General features: G+C 43.6%; 2 protein-coding genes across 1 annotated transcript in view; one reads left to right on the top strand and one right to left on the bottom strand.

Annotated features, from left to right (window-relative positions):
* The window catches only part of LOC137489786 (uncharacterized), a 284,916-nt gene that overhangs the window by 96,946 nt on the left and 175,809 nt on the right, over positions 1-12,161 (bottom strand). The gene's annotated exons all lie outside the window — the stretch shown is intronic.
* LOC137489914 (uncharacterized) overlaps positions 1-12,161 on the top strand; it is a 171,963-nt gene that overhangs the window by 128,896 nt on the left and 30,906 nt on the right.

The raw sequence follows: 12,161 nt of genomic DNA, 5'->3' as shown, positions 1-12,161 counted from the left end.
CTTCATCTACCAGACTGGTCATTCTTTGGGTTAAACTGTAAACTATCCCTTCAGTTTTGGTGGAGGATGAGGGCATTTTATTTACTGGTAACACCATTGATCAATCAACAAAAAGAAAGGTAGGAAGATTTAAAAATTATAGACTAGGGATTATCTGTGAAGTAGTGGGTAGTAACAGAACGCTGTTGGTTTCTCATACAGACGTGAATGCAAATGTTGGTTTCTCATTCAGACGTGAATGAAAGGCACCGGTAAATTCACAGAATTTTGTGGTTGATTTCAAGTTGGTGCGTTTTACGGTACACCTATAACGATACTGATACATATAACAGTAGTTGAGAGGTGTACCTCCTCCTCCACCCAGAGTTAAAGTACTCAGTTGATGGGTGTGTAAGAGGCTTTTAGGACATTCTCGGGGATAAAACTCGGACTGGTTTTTATTTAGTAGTGGACTAAATTAACCAGAGATTGTAATTAGTTCCACCACTGCTATCTTGCTGTTTCACAGAAAAAAGGGCCCGAATCTTAAGAATAGAGTAGGTCAGATTATAAGTGAAAGAAATAGTTAAATAAATAAATTCTTAAATAACATCTTAATTGATATCCACTAGATAGTAGTGGCCAAAAAAGTCAAACAAGATATCTAGAAATATCAGGGCAAGGTTGATTGATCAATGATGCACCAGGAGCAATCCCGAGAAAAAAAATATGACCCTAACTGGATTGGACCGGTCTGGACAGTTTGAACATCTTGGGATGGTTTGCAGATTCATCAAGCAGAAGCCAAGCACTGTTGGTGAGATTGCCCTCTCAATTTCTTGTTGAACTCTGATATAAAAAGAAATAGATGAGAGCAGAATGCAGTAAATGGCTCAGCTAAGCTCTCGGGTTTAAAATGATTTTAGAACTGATTTTAAGAAAAAAAGTATTCCTTTGGCATTTAGTTGTCATTGAAAAGCTAAAATCCAAATATTGAGGGGTTAGTAGCAAAAACTAAGCACAGAAACTGACAGTAACATTATGTTTTGTCTTAGAAGATGAGATTCTGTGTGACTGCACTGTAATCTTGGTTTAGCCCTCACCATGACTTTTGACTGAGTTTTGGCTGTAAAAGTAACAGAGACATGTCTAAATAAAAATATGCCATGTAAGTCTGTGCAAACAAGCAGCTTCATGGTTGGATTTATATATATTTTAATAATATATATGTAACATAAATGGGGGTTTCAATAATTCTTTGATGGATGCAGTTAACCCCTGAAAGATCTAAAACTATTGTTGACTGTAACAGCATTACTTTGAAAATGCATGTCAACTATGTTTTATGTTTTAGGACGGGCTTGAGTAAAAAGATATTACAATAAAATCATGTTATTGAGGTTAATGTTATGTTTAAATTGAGTAAACATGCATTAACAGTTCTAGATTGCTCAAAACTCTTTCTCTCTCATTAGATGTCAGCTAAGAGCTGCCATCTGCCTGTTCCATAACAACTGATAAGCACAGTGCTCAGTTGGAAATCACGAACACAGATGCAAAGGAAATGTTAGAATGAATACAGAAATTCTACATTTCAATTTGTATACACTAATAGAGGTATTAGTAATTAAACATCAAATTTAACAAATAAGAGATTGCAAAATGCTTTTGTTTGTTTTCCCAGTGATGGGTTGGAGCTAGAAGGGCATCCGCTGTCAGGGATCTGATCAAGGCAAACAGAAGACACAAATGTTGGTCCTTCACAGTTTATTCAAATATAAGCAAAATACAAACTCAGATGGGAAAAAGGTTCTTCAACAAAAACAGCTCCGAAGAGGAAAATAAGATGTTCAATAGCTTCACTATGGAGAATTCTCAAAAACATCCAGAGGGAAAAAACTTAAACGTAAACTCTCGGTAGAGGAAAAAAGTCTTAGAAAACTAAAGTCAGAAAAAAGGGAAAAAAATGTAACAAAAATGTCCGAAAAATCCAACAAAAAAAACGGAACAAAAACCTCTTCGTAGAGAGGACAGGCTTCTCCCAGAGGGTGTAATAATAGGTACCGCCGGCAGGGGGGCGATACTGCTGGGTCGCGTTTCCTGGGCCGCGACACCCGCGAGGAAGAGTGAGCGCTGCGGGGCTGGAGGAGGCCGGAAAATGGATCGCTGAAGCGGAGAGAAGAGACAGGCGAGCAGCAGGAATGAAACTAAATGGGAACGGGCCTGGTAGCAGAAAAAGGCAAAATCAAAGATGTAGACCGGGATTCAGATACAACAGGAAAAAGGCTGACTGGACAGGACCGGGAGATCGAGGGAAACACGAGAAGGGCAAACAACAATCTGACACAGGACAGCGCTAAGGGAAGGAATAAATAGAGGGAGAAATCAAGAAGAACAGTTGAGTGACATTAACTTAATAACGTAATAGCTTAAACAGGAGGATGGGCGTGAAATTAGAGAGTAAACAGAAGGCATGTGGCGGAGGATCAAAACAAAACATGCTAGGGAAAGGCACATAGATAATACAAACAAAACAACAACACCCAGTGGCCCAGATGATCAAACCAAGGACATGACAGTACCCCCCTCCCTACGGGCGCCACTGACCGCTGCAGGAGGGGGCTCACCTCATCGCCAACGGAAGTCCGCGATCAGCCCCTTGTCCAGAATATCCCTGGCCGGAATCCAACTCCTCTCCTCCGGGCCATAGCCCTCCCAGTCCACTAGGTATTGAAATCCACGACCCCTACGTCTGACATCCAGTAATCTCCTAACAGTATAGACTGGAGAGCCATCCACTAGACGGGGGTGGGGGGGGGGGGTGGGGGGAAGGGGTCGGAATAGAGGGAACAAGAGGGGAGGAATACACAGGCTTAACCCTAGAGACATGAAACACTGGGTGTACCCGACCAAGCGTAGGAGGAAGCTTGAGCCGAACCGCCACAGGACTCAACACCTTTGTGATCCGGTATGGACCAATGAACCTGGGAGCCAACTTGCGGGAAGCAACCCTGAGAGGCAGGTCCTTAGTGGAGAGCCATACCCTTTGACCACATACATAGTGAGGAGCCAGAGTCCGATGACGATCAGCCGCTGCTTTGGTCCGTCTACTAGCCCGGGCCAAGGCCTCCCTAGCTCTTCTCCAGGTGCGCCGACATCGTTGGACAAAGGCCAAGGCAGACGGGACCGCAGCATCGGGTTCCTGTGAGGGGAACAGAGGTGGTTGATAGCCAACAGAACATTGGAATGGTGACATACCTGTAGTAGAAACTGGTAGAGTATTATGGGCATACTCTACCCAGGACAGTTGTTGGCACCAGGAGCTAGGGTTATGGGATGCCAGGCAGCGGAGAGCACGTTCCAAATCCTGGTTTGCCCGCTCAGACTGCCCATTGGTCTGAGGATGGAATCCCGACGACAGACTCGTAGAGGCCCCGATCTGTCGGCAAAATTCCCTCCAGAACCGGGAGACAAACTGGGGACCCCTATCGGAAACCACATTAACCGGAAGACCATGAATCCGGAATACGTGGTCTACCACTACTTGAGCTGTCTCCTTGGCTGAGGGGAGCTTGGGGAGGGGAATGAAATGGGCCGCTTTGGAGAATCGGTCCACCACCGTAAGGATCACGGTGTTACCCCTCGATTCCGGCAAACCAGTGACAAAGTCAAGGGCTAAATGTGACCAAGGGCGGGAAGGAATGGGTAGGGGGTGAAGCTGACCAGTGGGAGGCGAATTGGAACTCTTGTTCTGGGCGCAAACTGAGCAGGCTACCACGAACTGCCTGACATCCCTGGCCATGGATGGCCACCAAAATCGCTGACGGATGGCAGCCAGTGATCTCCGAACTCCTGGGTGACAGACCATTCTGGATGAGTGACCCCACTGGACAACCTGAGAGCGCAGAGCAGTGGGAACAAATAACTTGCCCGCTGGGACCCCTCTCGGTACTCTGCACTCTCGCAAGGCCTCTTGTATCTGTCTCTCAATATCCCAGGAGAGAGAGGCCACCACTACCCCCTTGGACAAGATGGTGTCATTTGAAACCTCCCTCTCTGGGATCTCGAACAAGCGGGAGAGAGAGTCAGGTTTGATGTTCTTAGACCCAGGCCTGTACGAGAGCGTAAAGTTGAACCGGCTGAAGAAGAGGGACCAGCGAGCCTGTCTTGCACTAAGACTTTTGGCTGAACTTAGATATTGCAAGTTCTTGTGGTCTGTCCAGACCAAAAAAGGTTGAACTGCACCCTCTAACCAGTGGCGCCACTCACCCAAAGCCAATCTGACTGCCAGCAACTCCCGATTACCAATGTCATAGTTTCGCTCTGTGGGGGTCAGGCGGTGGGAGAAGAAAGCACAAGGATGCACTTTCCCATCCCGGGGAGATCGTTGTGACAGGACTGCGCCTACTCCGACCTCAGAAGCGTCCACCTCAACTATGAACTGTCGTTTAGGATCTGGAACAGATAAGACAGGAGCAGAGATAAAACGGGACTTTAATTTATCAAAGGCCTCCTGAGCCTTATCGCCCCACCTAAACAGTACCTTGGGAGAGGTGAGCGCAGTTAAAGGAGCAGCAATCAGACCAAAGTTCCGGATGAATCGCCGATAAAAGTTGGCAAATCCCAGGAACCGCTGCAATGCTTTACGAAAGTCAGGAGTTGGCCACTCGGCAACAGCCCTTACCTTAGAGGGGTCAGCTTTGATCTCACCCGCCGAAATCACAAACCCCAGGAACGACACAGACTCGGCATGGAAGACGCACTTCTCCGCCTTAACAAACAGCTGGTTCTCTAGTAGTCGTTGCAGCACCTGGCGAACATGCTGAGTGTGTACCTGTAGAGATGGAGAGAATATTAAGATATCATCAAGGTACACAAAGACAAACTGGTTTACCATGTCTCTCAGCACGTCGTTGACCAGGGCCTGAAAGACAGCCGGGGCATTGGTCAGACCAAAGGGAAGGACCCGATATTCAGTGTCCCGTGGGTGTGTTGAAGGCTGTCTTTCACTCATCCCCCTCCCGTATGCGAATGAGGTGGTAGGCATTACGGAGGTCAAGCTTGGTGAAGACCTTAGCTCCCTGCAGGAGTTCAAAGGCTGAAGACATAAGCGGCAAGGGGTACCTGTTCTTAACAGTGATGTCATTCAGCCCTTGATAATCAATACAGGGTCGAAGGGAGCCATCCCTCTTCTTAACGAAGAAGAACCCAGCACCAGCAGGAGATGAGGAAGGGCGGATGAGGCCAGCCTTAAGGGATTCGTTAATGTACTTGTCCATAGCCTCTCTTTCTGGACTGGAAAGGGAATATAAGCGACCCTTTGGCGGAGAAGTGCCTGGGAGGAGCTCTATGGCACAATCGTAGGGTCGATGTGGAGGCAGAGAGGTGGCCCGGGACTTACTGAACACCAAGGACAAATCACGGTACTCCGCCGGAACCCCGGTCAGATCATCCGGCTCCACCTGCAACACAGAAGAGACAGAACCAGGAAACGGGGCAGGACCAAGACAAGACTCAAGACAGGAATGACTCCAAGACAAGACAGAGTTTCCGGACCAATCCACGTGAGGACCATGCTGCACCAACCAGGGGTGACCCAAAAGAATGGGAGCACTGGGAGAATCTAAAAGGTACAACGTGGTGACCTCACGGTGATTGCCGGAAACTATAAGACTTACACTGGGGGAAGTATGGGAGACTGTGGCAATCAGGGTACCATCTAGGCACCGAGCAGGAATGGGTTTAGGGAGAGGAATGGCAGGAATACCCCACTGAGCAGCCATAGAGCGGTCCAAAAAATTGCCCTCCGCCCCAGAATCAATGAGGGCTGAACAACAGTTAGAGGAGTCCCCATACTGGACTGACACAGGAAGTAGGGTACGGGAAGAGGGGGAATAGAAGAGTGGGATAGTGCTCACCAGGATCCCCGGTTTCACTAGTGAGCCTTGGCTTTTGCTGGACAGGATGCTGCAAAATGTCCAGGCTTGCCACAGTAGAGGCATAGGCCCCGAGCCAGTCGTTGCTGTTTCTCCTGGGGTGTGAGGCGGAGGCGCCCCACCTGCATGGGTTCGGGGTCAGACAAAGTAGCAGAGGCAGTGAGTGAACTATGATCATCCATCGTGGCTGAGGAATGGACCATCCTTCGGCGGTGTCGTCGGCGAAGACGGACCTCGACGCGAAGTGCCAGGTTGATGAGGTCATCGAAGTCATGGGGCAAGTCATGGGTCGCCAGTTCATCCTGGATCTCCTCTTCTAGGCCAGCACGAAACTCCCTCCCTGAAGCTCCCTCATTCCAGTCGCACGAGGCAACCAGGGTCTTGAACTGGATTGCGTATTCAGTAACAGAGCGACTCCCCTGGCGAAGTCGTGCTAGCTGGTCTGCAGCCTCCTGTCCCCTGGCTGACCTGTCAAAAAGCCTCATCATCTCCTGTCTGAGTTCGTCAAAAGAGGCACAACATGGAGATCTGGATTCCCAAACAGAGGTACCCCAATCACGGGCTCTGCCTGTGAGAAGAGTCAAAACAAAGGCCACTCTTGTCTCTTCTGCTGCATACGTGCGTGGTTGAAGTGCAAACACAACCGAACATTGGGACAGGAAGGCCCGGCATGAGTTGGGATCGCCGTCATAGGTGGGTGGGTTGTTACAGCGGGGTTCGGGCTCATGACGGGGAAAACGGCCTTCTTGTGCTGCTTCTAGCTGAAGGTCCTGTATGCGAGCAGTGAGGTCAGCCACCTGATTAGACAGAAACTCTACCTCTCTTGTAGTGTTGTAGTCTTGTAGTGTAATAATAGGTACCGCCGGCAGGGGGCGATACCGCTGGGTCGCGTTTCCTGGGCCGCGACACCCGCGAGGAAGAGTGAGCGCTGCGGGGCTGGAGGAGGCCGGAAAATGGATCGCTGAAGCGGAGAGAAGAGACAGGCGAGCAGCAGGAATGAAACTAAACAGGAACGGGCCTGGTAGCAAAAAAAGGCAAAATCAAAGATGTAGACCGGGATTCAGATACAACAGGAAAAAGGCTGACTGGACAGGACCGGGAGATCGAGGGAAACACGAGAAGGGCAAACAACAATCTGACACAGGACAGTGCTAAGGGAAGGAATAAATAGAGGGAGAAATCAAGAAGAACAGGTGAGTGACATTAACTTAATAACGTAATAGCTTAAACAGGAGGATGGGCGTGGAATTAGAGAGTAAACAGAAGGCATGTGGCGGAAGATCAAAACAAAACATGCTAGGGAAAGGCACATAGATAATACAAACAAAACAACAACACCCAGTGGCCCAGATGATCAAACCGAGGACATGACATCCGCTGCAAAAAAACATGCTGGATAGGTTGGCAGTTCATTCCCCTGTGGCGACCCCTGATTAATAAAGAGACTAAGCAAAAAGAAAATGAATGAATGAAAATGCTTTTGTTAAAGCATCTTGAAAAAAACTAATATACCCCCTGAGCTATAGAGATAATTAATTTGAACAGTTGTTATTACTGTTTGGAAATTTCTTGTCTTCAGTGGTTTATTACTGTTGGTAACTTTTGTCTTATCTTTAGTCTCCACCATCACATACAGGGCCTGGTGGCTGTACTGAGGTAGCAGACCCTGACACTGAATGGATCAGGGTGATATCTAAACTCCCTGAATAATCTCAGCTTGATATTCAGTTGATTTAAGTGTTTAATTAACCTGTCTCAATGTTTGAATTCTAGTAGGTAGTCTCAATGGCTTTCATGGTTCTTGACTGCACTTTCCCAAGTAGAAAATTCTGAATTAAGGAGGAAGCCTGCACAGGAGCTTGCAGTGTGAGTGGCAGTTGACCAGATGGCATGAGGAAGGGGTGCCCTAAGATGGGTCAGACTTTCTTTTGTCCAAACAGAGAGTGACCCAAAGGCATGGGACCCCCCACCATGGCTGGGGCATCTACCCAGAAAGAAGGGTGTTTAATGTGGAAGATGGTGCTGGACTGGGGTGATGCTCTATCGGCCTAAAGCGTCCTTAGAGGGGAACTGTTTGAAGTTACAGTAATCTGCCTCAGTTGCCCCGTCCAGACCTGATCACGAGAATCCTGCCTTTATTGAGGACATGTCAGTCCTTGTGACAAGCATCAACAGACTATGCCAGGGTATGATACCCTGAAGGAGATGATTGGTAAAAAGATAATGGCAATGGGCTTTCAAGAACCATTGGAGACAGGAAAGTTTCCTAAAATTTTACCAATATCAATGTGGTTGGCTGCTTTAACAGCACTGGATATTTTATATGTCTGAATTTTAAGAATGCTGAATTCCTGAATGTGAAGCTGAGATGATTTTTAACTGATGTGTCTGATTTTTCATAGTATTTTACTGATGCAGGTCCTTATTCATGGCAAAGGACATTTTCGAGATGGTGCTGGCTAAAGATAAAGACTGGCTGTGAGATGGTTTGGATAACACAGCTGAATGGAATTAAGCAGTTAAGGTAAAATAATTACAAGAAATTCTCTTAGGCTTTAAATAGTTCCAACTGAGTTTTAAGAGATCAAAGATCAAAGATTCTGAATTGTAATCATTTTAATGTTATAGTCTAAGACTATTGAAAATTTATGTGCATGAAACATAGAGACAGAGACTGTTTGAGTGAAGCCATGTTTCTGAGTGAAGCCATGTTTTGTTTCTGTTATCGACTTGCTTAGCAACGATATTAAGAAAACAAAATGCACCAGCTGATTGTCTCAGAAAAGACATTGATTATGAACGGAAACTTTGAAACTTGATAAAAGATCTTGTAAATCTAGTTGAAACTGGACAGAGAATTTTATGAATAAATTTGTGCGTGTTCAACACCTAAAGCAAACTTAGTTATGAGCTGTCACAATATTCATATCTATGGTACAATAATGCTTATTGTCCTGAGGGAATGATTTGTCCCTGTTGTATGAATATTGTCACTAACCTCTGGAATGAGTGTTATATTATTACAGATTGTATAAGCGAAATGCCAGACATTGCAGAAGTCAATAATGCTGAGTTAATCTGATGAAAAGATGATGCAGAACATGAGATGAGCTTTAAACGGATGGGTTATCCGGCTCTGTTTGCAATCGTTAATAATGACTTCTTTTCCTGATTCAGATTACTCTCTGGAATAATAATAATTTTAAAACAAGTTTTAGTAGCTTATAGCTGTGAAATTGAAGACTGCCATCTATATCAGGTTACAAACCCATGTCTAAATTGACTGAGAAGTTCAAAGGTTAATTACAGTTAATTCTTTGCTATCTGAATATTAATGTTAAATATTTTAGACTTGATGGCATTTAAACAGTGACATTGGCTAAGTCACTAACCACAATAGTCCAGAAAGCATCCTCACTCTAGCATAGGAAAAATACACAGATAATTGAGTTGAAGTCATTTGTGTTAAAGGCAAATGCTGCAGTAAATCACTCTGTCTATGTGTGTGTGTCCTCAATGGTAGAGGAACATAATTGTTTGGATGTTGTGTAGAACAGAGAGATAAAAAGGGTTTGCATCTGATGGTTGAATTCAGTAAAAAGTATTTATACTGCTGCAGCGAAAATTAACATTTTAGGAAACAAAAATGCAGCTTGAACTTTAACAGCATTTTTAAGCAGTCAAGTCAACTCAAGTTAATATTATTATTGTGAATACTGACAAGTTTTACAGGAACTTAGACTGTCTTTAAATGAAAATTTAGTAGTCCATATCCAAGCAAGAGTCTTGATTATATGTGGTACAAGAGTTGTTAACTCAGTCTGTTCTTGTTCAATTGGTAATGCTTTCAAACAGGTTTCACTGTCAAATGACATGTATGAAAGATTTTCAAATAACCAAAAGTTTGAGCAAATAGCTAACCTGTGAGCATTTCTAATTGACCAGACAGTAAGAATCGAATGAATTTTATACAAGGTGTCTGCTTCTGATTATGTTGAATGGTTTAGTCAGAGTAAAGTAAATGGTACAAATGACAAGTTGAGAAGATAATTAAAAGGTTTAGTCTTATTTCTGTTAAAAGATGCTTGAGTTTGAATTACTCAGGTTTGATCTTTGTTGAATTTGACTAAGATTTTGTTAAACCCCTAAAACGTGGGAACAAAATAAATGGATTCACAATCCCTCTTATTGCATGTTAATGACTTGGATAATTAGTATGTAAAAACCATTAGATCTTTCTTGGTCTTTAGGTAACAGGTAATATCTATATCTAGTCTCTTTGAGGTGACTGAAGGTCTGGCTCAATGTCAGGAGTGCAATAACAGTGTTTATTCATTTAGCCCGGCTTCCAGAGAGTGGAATGGATATTAGTTTGTTAACAGTGAAGGTGAATTTTTCTAATTATAGCCAGGACAAGGGTGCTTGTACACTTCCTATCAATGATACAGAGGAATGTGTAGCATCACTACAATCACATCATCATTTGAATGAAAAGATATTTTAAGTGGACTTGACTGACATGGAGTTCAGCAAGGTGATGATTAAACATGGTAATGGTGCTGAATTGGACTATTGTGGTATTGGCATGTTTAATGTGTGTTAATGTAAAAATGCTTCATTATTCTAATTTGAAGTTACAGAACATGCTGATGAATGTTTTAAAACTGGTGAAGATAAAGATGTTTTGCAGGTCATGAAATTGAATCCTGTGTGGCTTAGGTCAAGTGGATGACCTTTTGTGTCTGATCAGAGAATCTCTGAGCACTAGAATTAGCCTGTGTGTTTGGATTTAGAGTTGGAGCAAGTTGTAGATGCATCAGAGGAAGTATCGATGGAAATTATGAGTTGTTTACTTCTGGAGGACTTTTAGGGCTTGCGCATTTGTGTTCACATTCTGGACTTTGGTCCGCTGTTGTTTTTTGTATGTTTTCACTTCTGCTTGCAGGACCCTTAATCCCACCGATGATGAGAAACGTGAACTCCTTTTGTGGGTGGAGAGTGGAAGAGCCCTTAGCTTGGGGACTGGAATTTTTAGGTTCCAGCTTTTCCATGAAGGGGCGAAGAAACTCTGCGAACTTATTAAGCGAGCATGAGTCATTACTTTCACTCTCCTTAGTGACCTCACTGGTTGACCGAAAGCGGAGTTTGGACTCCATTCGGGTCAAAAGGGGGGACTGAAGGATTCTGATTTCTGCTTTCCAGTCCATCTCATCATGGACCAACGTTTATCCTTTTCATCATCCTGTTTCTTAGTATTTAACTGTGAATTGATTTTAATTAATGAATAAGTTAACACATTGCTTAATATAAGAATGTTCAGTGCATTTGCCTGTCTCTTTATACCTATTTTCAGGAGCCAGCAAACTAGGTCAGAGGTCATGGAAATCTTGAGTGGAACTGAGGACTGGAAACAACTGTTTCTATTGTTATTTCTAAGAGTTAATATTGTCTAAAAAGTCTAAAGTGATTTTGCTATAGATTTATGGTTAAATCTTTTAAAGTGATTCTACTTTTTATTCAAGATAGACTTTGTGTAGTAAGAATATAACTGCCTGAATGTAGATTATACCAGTTTTTAACCAGTTTTGATAAAGACGGCAGACGGTACACTCAGCCTTGGATAAGAAACAGATTATACTTTAAGTGTGTGTGTTCTATTTGATTGTTGATCCGTTTCACAGGTCTGGAGTCAGCTCTAATCAGTCTAAAGGATGTCTGACGTTTATGTTTAGATATTGATCAGAATTGTACGCACGAACCTCACGTGGAAATGTTCTTAGTTTATCTGTGTTTTAACCAATCAGGTTAGAACACCTATATGTATGACGCAGTTAATGACGTTATGTGAGAGTATAATTGTTATTGATTGGTGATTGTAAGCAGAGCGGCCTAGGAACTCTTTGAGAGTGTTGAAGCTGGCTTCTGCGAATGAAACTGCAAACTATCTTCAGTAAACTTAATTTATTTTATTAAAATCTCTGACTCCGGCTCTTCTTCATCTACCAGACTGGTCATTCTTTGGGTTAAACTGTAAACTATCCCTACAATATATATATATATATATATATATATATATACATATACATACACATACATCATAAATATATGGAATAATCGATACAAAGATTGATTAATAATAATAAGATTCTGAGTTCGTTTTGGCCGGAATGTGCATAACATACCATAACAACATTTTTTCTTTTTTTTTTTGCAAAACGCTATATATCCACCTTATGCTATATTCTA

This window comes from Danio rerio, chromosome 4, assembly GCF_049306965.1.
Source record: "Danio rerio strain Tuebingen ecotype United States chromosome 4, GRCz12tu, whole genome shotgun sequence".
NCBI lineage: Eukaryota > Metazoa > Chordata > Actinopteri > Cypriniformes > Danionidae > Danio > Danio rerio.
This window is presented reverse-complemented; position numbering and strand designations above follow the sequence as displayed.